This window comes from Mastomys coucha, unplaced genomic scaffold, assembly GCF_008632895.1.
Source record: "Mastomys coucha isolate ucsf_1 unplaced genomic scaffold, UCSF_Mcou_1 pScaffold20, whole genome shotgun sequence".
Lineage (NCBI taxonomy): Eukaryota > Metazoa > Chordata > Mammalia > Rodentia > Muridae > Mastomys > Mastomys coucha.
The window spans coordinates 80,078,369-80,086,465 of NW_022196903.1; the positions used below are offsets into that span (position 1 = coordinate 80,078,369).

Sequence of the window (8,097 nt, forward strand, 5' to 3'; positions counted from 1 at the left end):
ATCCGAACTCAGGACCTTCGGAAGAGCAGTCAGTGCTCTTACCCGCTGAGCCATCTCACCAGCCCCACGTGGATCACTTTCAATAGAGTAGTAGGACTCTGGAAGTTTCTAGAATACTATCCTTTCAACTGTAATGGTAGCTGTGTAATATTCAGCTGTGTCTGAAGGGCTAGCGTCCCCAGGAGGGAGGGACCCCTGTCGTGCATTCTGTGCCCTAAGTGACAATGCTGCCCACCTGTCTCTGCCTTCTTCCATCTTGCCTTTACTGTGCTTTTTACAGTTCCAGGCCCTGTCCACCATCTACCTCTCGCTCTCAGACTCTGGTCCAGTAGCCCAGTTCTGAGTCCCTCTTCAGGAGCTGTGGCCAGATCATTGGGGAGAAATTCCTGTCCACTCTGCTGGCCACATTGAACTCCCTGTTGCTTTAGGGGCTAACTGGATATCATGTTGATCTGTCTGCTCTTTTGGAGGAAGGCTTATAGCTTCACTGGGTTCTTGTCTTAGATTTTATGCTAGCTCTCCATGCCTGTACTGGCTGGGTTTGTGTGTCAACTTGATACAAGCTGGAGTTATCACAGAGAAAGGAGCCTCCCTTGAGGAAATGCCTCCATGAGATCCAGCTGTGGGGCATTTTCTCAATTAGTGATCAAGGGTGGGAGGGCCCCTTGTGGTTGGTGCCATCCCTGGGCTGGAAGTCTTGGGTTCTATAAGAAAGCAGGCTGAGCAAGCCATGGGTAGCAAGCCAGTAAGTATCATCCCTCTATGACCTCTGCATCAGCTCCTGCTTCCTGACCTGCTTGAGTTCCAGTCCTGACTTCCTTTGGTGTTGGACAGCAATGTGGAAGTGTAAGCTGAATAAACCCTTTCCTCCCCAACTTGCTTCTTGGTTATGATGTTTGTGAAGGAATAGAAACCCCGATGAAGACAATACCCTTGCCTCAGGAGAGGTTATCAAGAAACATCATAAATCCTCAAAAAAGGAAGCAGAGAAGGCATTTTCCAAGCCATTTGCTTTTTTGAAGGAAGTTATTTATTTTTTATAGTTACTTACTTTATTTTTCTGAATACGAGTGTTTGCTTACATGTGTGCCTGGTGCTCATGAAGGCTGCATCCCCTGAACTGGAGTTATGGATGATGTGGGCCACCATGTGGGTGCTGGGAACCAAACTCTAATCTTCTACAAGAGCAGCAAGTGCCTTTACCACGGAACTAGCCCCAGAGTAGTCATTAAGTCTACCAGAACACAATGTTGATGGAATGTAGTTCTAGAAAGGTTTATCACAAAAGGACAGGCAGATAGAGTCATGGCAAGAAACAGTAACACTGGTGAGGAGCAGGATTTGGTCACTGCCCTGACTCCCTGCCAAGAGCACTAGCAACTCTGAGCTGGAGGGAAGCTCAAGAAATTGGCTTTCTCCTCGTTGAAACGGAAAGTAAGAATGAGATTTCACCTTCTTGGCTGTAGGAGTCACCAGCTATAAGGACCGAAGCTTCTCTTGTACCATCCCCACCCCAACCCGCACTCCTGACCTCTCAGGATTTACGGGCTACACTTTTAGCAACCCTGCCTTCTTGTTGGGGACTGTTTATCTCAACATCAGCTCAAGACGTCACTGCACAGGGTCATCTGTGTCAGGTGGCTCATTTTTTATGAAGCATATAATATAACATTATAAAATTCCCACTTTCCCTATTAAGTCTCCCTCCTATAGTCTCCCTCTGGGCAGGGCCATGCAAATCTGCAAGATAGGTGATCGAATGCCGAGAGTGCTGGTATGCTAGTATAGTACCCAGACAGATCCATTTTCCTTTGACTGAGTCCATCCCTTCTCTGCTCTATGTCTATACCTGGACTGGAATTTGCTGTGTAAACTAGGCTGGTCTCAGACTTGTAGTCTTGGGAATTGGAGTCTCGGGCTTTTGCCTCTCCCAAGTGCTGGAGTTACAGGTGTGTACCACCACATCTAATTTGTCAAGTGCTTTTGAACCTGTGTCTCCAGCCAGGACTACTTTTCTGGGTTTGTTACCCACAATGGCCACACACTATTGGCCTTTTAACCTTGATGGTGCTTAGCTATCTTAAACTCAGTATGCCTCATCCATATTTCCTATTTTCTCTCAACTCATCCTCCTCCATACTGCCTTCTCTCATCTTAGGAATATCATCCAGGGTCATTTGTGAACTACATTTCCATTGCTCTTGTCCACCATTCCCACCAGAAGTGGAAAGAACTTTAAAAATTCTATTTGTGTGTTGTATGCATGTATGTGTGTGTGTGCGTGTGTGTATTCATGCACACATGTTCACACAGGCCGTGGTATGCTTGTGGCAGTCAGAGGACAGCTTTATAGTGTTGGTTCTCTCAGTCTACCATATTGGATCCCAAGTGCTGAACTCGGGTGGCCAGACTCGACAACAAGTGCCTTTCTTTCCCTGTGGAGCCATCTCTCCAGCCCTCCCAGAAATGTAATAGCTCTAAGGTGTGGTTCTTTCTTCCTCTTCCTCCTCCTCTTCTAGAGGTCTGCAGGGAATCTGTAGGTAAATCCTACAGCAAACTTAACATTAAAATAGAAAAAGAAAGGCTGGACAGATGGCTCAGCAGTTAAGAGCACTCACTGACTGCTCTTTCAGAGGTCCTGAGTTCAAATCCCATCAACCACATGGTGGCTTACAACCATCTGTAATGAGATCTGCTGCTCTCTTCTGGTGTGCTTAAAGACAGTGACCATGTATGTACTCACATACATAAAATAAAAAGAAATCAAAGCCGGGCGGTGGTGGCACACTCCTTTAATCCCAGCACTTGGGAGGCAGAGGCAGGTGGATTTCTTAGTTCAAGGCCAGCAGAGTGAGTTCCAGGACAGCCAGGGCTACACAGAAAAACCCTGTCTCAAAAAAAACCAAAAAACCAAAAAAGAAAAAAAAAAAAATCAAGCACCAGGAACTGGAAAGTAGGTTCTTATTGGGGGAGAGGAGGCCAGAATCAAGTGAAAAGCCCAGCACAGTCAGGACACACACCTGACAGGACTGGTAACTGCCTAAGTGCTAAAAGACCATTGAGCTGGGCACATGGCACACACCTGCCATCTCAGCACTGAGGCCAGCTTGGGTTACATAGTGAGGTTCTGTCTTTAGAACCCAACTGTATGACTGGGAGACTTTAACACAACAAGTCACGTAGTAATCCCAACAGTACTTAGGAGGCTGAGGCAGGAGGATTGCTGTGAGTTCAAGGCCAGCTTGAACTCCCTATGAGTTTCAGGACAACCTGGGAATGTTTCAAAAAAAAAAAAAAATTAGCAAAACCAACAGCAAAGTAATGAATGTAGGAGAAGAGAATTCGGAGGTTGCTTTCTTTCTTGGTTGGTTGGTTTGTTTTGTTTTTGAGACAGGGTGTCACTGTGACTCTCTTCCTGGCTTGGAACTCACTATGTAGACCAGGCTGGTCTTGAACTCCCAGAGATCCACCTGCCTCTGCCTCCCGAGCCAACTACACCTGGTGATGATTAGGTTTTTAAAGACCATCTCTAATACATCTCTTGCAAATCAGTAAAGGAAAAGCCAATACCCCTGAAGAAATTGAGCCAAAGTCATAGAACAGATAAATGAAGTACACAGAAAAAGACTATTTTACTTTGAATCTAGAAAACACAAACAAAAATGAAATGTATTTCAGTGTAGATCAACAAATATTCAAGAAGAGAGGCTGGAGTGGGGCTCAGGGGATGCCACTGAGGGGCAGAATGCCCATAGTTGGCTATGCATTTTATTTGTTTTGTTTTTTTGTTTTTGGATTTTTGAGACAGGGTTTCTCTGTGTATAGCCCTGGCTGTCCTGGAACTCACTCTGTAGACCAGGCTGGCATTGAACTCAGAAATCCGACTGCCTCTGCCTCCCAACTGCTGGGATTAAAGGCGTGTGCCACCTCCACCCAGCTGGCTATGCATTTTAAACATCAGTGCCAGCAGCATAAATCAGTTGGGAAATAGCATTCACTGTGCAAGCAGCTCGGGGAGTCAGCTTGGGGTGCACATGGCTGGGAATGTGAATTAGACCTGTCTCTCTGAAGGTCAGCTTGACAGTACCTATCAAAGCATAAAGCATAATGCCTTTAGACCAGCTGGACTATCTGGGAACTTTGGTTAAGAGCAAACTTGCAGATCTATGTCTTTTCTATCTGTTTATATGGATATTTGTTACATAGAGTTCAAAAAGCAACCAAAATGGACATGAGGCCAGATTATGGTATGCCCATGCATTGATAAATGAAATAGATCCATCCTTACATGGAAGTATCACTACAACATATACATACAATAGGAAGGAATTGTAGCATAGGAACCTCACTTGAAATAAATATAGCCACTGGTCAGTGGTGGTGCGGTCAGTGGTGGTGCACGCCTTTGATCCCAGCACTTGGGAGACAGAGGCAAGCGGATTTCTGAGTTCAAGGCCAGCCTGGTCTACAGAGTGAGTTCCAGGACAGCCAGGGCTATACAGACAAACCCTGTCTCAAAAAACTAAAAAAAAAAAAAAAGAAAAAGAAAGAAATATAGCTATGCTGGGTATGCATTTACAAAGTAAAGTCAGAACCAGTTAACAGCAACAAAAGAATGAGAACCAGCAACAGAACTCAGTAAAAAAGCACTGTGTGAGCCTGACCTAAGCTGTCTCTGGAACCTGCAGGGGAAGGGAAACCCTGACTCCTGAAAGTTGTTTTCTGACTCCGTGTGTGCATGGTAGCCTGTACTTACATGTGAACGCACAAATAATTATCATAAAAATTGCACAACACAAAACTTGGACAACACACAAATTATCTGATTTGGAAAAAAAAAAAAAACCTAATAGACAGTGGTATTCTGGCTGGGAATAGTGGTGCATGCCTGTAGTCTTGCACTTAGAAGGTAGAGGAAAGAGAATCAGGAGTTTAAGGCCTGCCTGGGTTACATGAGACTGTATCAAAAAAGCAAACTAACAACAACAAAGTAGGATTCTGACTTGAGAGTGGCTTGACCAAATGATTTTAATCAGTGGGTGAGGTAATGAAGAGCCATTACAGGCTCTTGAGCAGGACCCACAGAAGGCTGCATGTTACATAGGAATGGATGAGGCAGGAAACAAGCTGCAGTGGAGGCACAGGCCTGAAGTAATAAGGCATCAGTTAGGCTGGGCACTGAGATTATAGGCCAGGTTCAGCCCAAGGACTGCGTGAGGGATAACCCCTGATCCCGTAGTCTGACAGGCGGGAAGAAGAACAAACACAGGGTAAGATGCCATAGATGCCCAGTTAGACTTCACCCTGTGAAATACAAGTTAGCACACATGACAGCAAGAAAGGTAAGCACTCTTCTAGAAAGAGAAGGCGAGCTGTTCTGTGATTGCAGATTTCCACTGGGAGACGTTCTCTAAAGCAGAGGCAGTTCTCCTAGGAATCCCACAGCCTTGGCAGCCTTGGGGAGATGCTGAATCTCCTTTCCTGCTGTAGGAGATGAGCCATGCTGGGGAGGAGGAGAGCTGTGTCTCAGAACCCATGAGTGTGGAGCCTGGGGAGAAATGCAGCCCCAGCATGCGAAAGTTGCTCACTGTTATGGAGCCCTACTGTGTGCACAACTTCAACTGGCAGAAGCCCACATGCTTCCCAGCATCTATTTCCTCTTTATATGAGCTGAAACTGAGGAATAGAATTAGGGGAGCTAGGGATGTGTGCCATGCTTGTAATTCCAACACACTGGAGGCTGAGGCAGGAAGATTGCCATGAGTTCAATGCTTCATAGTGAGACCCTGTCTCAGAAAGTAAACAATAAATGAAAACCAGACAGAAGTAGAATTAAGACACACAGTACTTAGCTTCAGTTTCTCCTTTCCGTTTTTTCTGATCTCTGTTTGTTGGGATGAAGTTTCCAAGGGAGAGGTTGGAAGCAAAAGATTCAGCCCAGAGCTAAGAGCTGCCAAGGGCAAACAGGGCAAGGACGCATACTCATCACCGACCCCCTTAGACATTCCCTAGCTAGAGAACTTGGGTGTTCCATTGAGTTCAGGTCAATGGAGGAAAGTCCTCATCTGTCCTTAGGTAGCCGTGAAGTGTTTGGAAGTGAAACTGTCCAGTGTGATTGCAGCGGGTAGTGGTGGCTTAGTGCTTCATGTCAGTTGATTCTGGCTTCCTTCCTTTGAAAATAATACAGTAAAAGTGTATTGACTTAGACCGTGAGGAAAGGGCCTGTCTGAGTTAGAGAAGAAAGCTTGTGTGAAGTCTTAAGGCTTGTTTACTTCTAGATTCCCATGCTATTGCCACCTGCACATTCACAAGCTGGTACAGAGCCAAGATAGTCTTCTCCAAGGGGTAGATCAGGCCTCTCAAGTCACTGCTTCTCCAACAGGTGCCATCTTTAGGATACGTGTCACTCGACACGTGCAGATAGCACAGGAGGTGCATGCTTCAGCCCAGTACCGCTGCGTGAGTTCACCTTGCAGCTCGTACTCTCTAATTTTGGGGAGGGAGAAATGAAGACTGAACGAGCTTCATGTGAAGTACTCAAGGCATCCTCCCCCAGGTATGTGAAGGTATAGGACAGCTTTCCTTACTTCACGATGCAGCTTGGGGGTAGATAGGACAAATCTTGCTCAGATTCTACAGTGGAGGGGGAAACAAACAAACCCACTAGAAGTGTCTGTTCTGTGACTCCTTAGGCTTTTCCAAACTTTTCTCACGAGTGTCAGAAGAAAGAGCATTCCCCCTGGAAAACCAGGCTGCTCAGAGTCACTGGACCAAACGAGGAGGCTGGAGAGAGTCTTACCAGCAACCTAGACTTTAGACAAGGTGAGTAGCTTTAATCTAGCCTTGTGCAGGAGGTTCCCCCCCACCCCCCACTTCCTCCTGCCTGCTTGGTACTAAATCAGGCACTTGTGCTTTTGTCCTGGCTCCTGCTCACCAGTCTGGCCCTGTTTTCTGGATGTGTGCCAATGGTGACTTTCAATGGAAATGACTGCTCTCTACCAGGGCAAAGCAAACGTGGGAGGTGCTGGCTCTGGCTCCAGAGAGACTGGGACCTGTCCCCTGCCCTGCCCTGTGTTTTCTGGCGTGGATTCCTGGCCACCCTTTTACCCCTGGCACATTTCCTCTAAGCCCATAATTCCTCCTGGGTAAGGATTACATATTAGCTCCTTCCAAGGAACTTAGAGGTCAGGAGAATGAGTGCCCTGGAAGGTATTCCTAGGTAACCCCTGTCTCACAATGGGAAATGTGCCATTTTCCTGCAGTCCTGTGGGTGTTTGGTGGATGGAGCATGCTCATAATGGGCAAGGATTTATACTGCCTTTGCTTCTAGAACTCTCTCACTTTTATTTTTTTTTATTTTTGAGATAGGAGTTCACCATGTAGCCCAGGCTGGCCTAGAACTTGCTGTGTGTATCTTGGGCTGATCTGAAACTCATAATACTCCACCCTCAGCCCCTTGAAAGCTGGGATTATAGGTATGAGTCATCCTACCCTATTACCACTGTAGTTGGAGGCTAGCCTGGTCTACCTATGAGTTCCAGCACAGCCAGAGCTACATAATGACAGCCATCTCCAAAACAAACAAAAAGACAAAGAAAGACAATCTCTAAGACTGGATTTTTGCCACTCTCTTTTGCAAACTAAAACTTATTTTCCATCTGTACCTTCCTCTTTTTCATTATTGGTTTATTTGGGCATTACAAACTTTAGCACCTGAGAAGAATGTAGGGATCTCTCTCAGACAAACCCTTTCTTCTCAGAACTAAAAAGTTTAGTTCGAGATGGAAGGCTGCCTGGCTGCAGGCTGGCCTCTGCTTCTGGTTTGTTCACATACAGGTGTGAAGGGCAGCCCTGAAATCCCAGCACTTAGCAAGATGGTGAAATCATTGAGGCCTGTTAGACACTATCTTTTTATTTAGAGAGAGAAAAAAAAGGGAAAGGGAAGAGGAAGAAGAGGAGGAGAAGGAAGAGGAAAGAGAAAGGGAAAGGAGAAATGGAAGGGGAAGGAGAAAAGAAAAAGGGGAACTTGGCTGGCCAGGAAGACAGGAGTGGGGAGGGGAACTTTCTCCCAGCCTTCCTCCCTCTCTCTGGCCTTTT

The 8,097-nt window shown here is 46.1% G+C and overlaps 1 protein-coding gene across 45 annotated transcripts in view; it reads left to right on the plus strand.

Moving 5' to 3' along the window:
• LOC116099186 overlaps positions 1-8,097 on the plus strand; it is a 74,269-nt gene that overhangs the window by 39,255 nt on the left and 26,917 nt on the right. For 33 of the 45 annotated variants that reach the window (XR_004122115.1, XR_004122117.1, XR_004122113.1 and 30 more), the window contains 2 exons: positions 6,383-6,556; positions 6,693-6,822. The exons of 6 other annotated variants lie outside the window; for them this stretch is intronic. The gene's annotated coding sequence lies outside the window, so the exon portion shown is untranslated. The remainder of the gene's footprint in view (positions 1-6,382; positions 6,557-6,692; positions 6,823-8,097) is intronic. 6 more of the 45 variants (XR_004122131.1, XR_004122138.1, XR_004122143.1 and 3 more) reach the window with 1 other exon arrangement.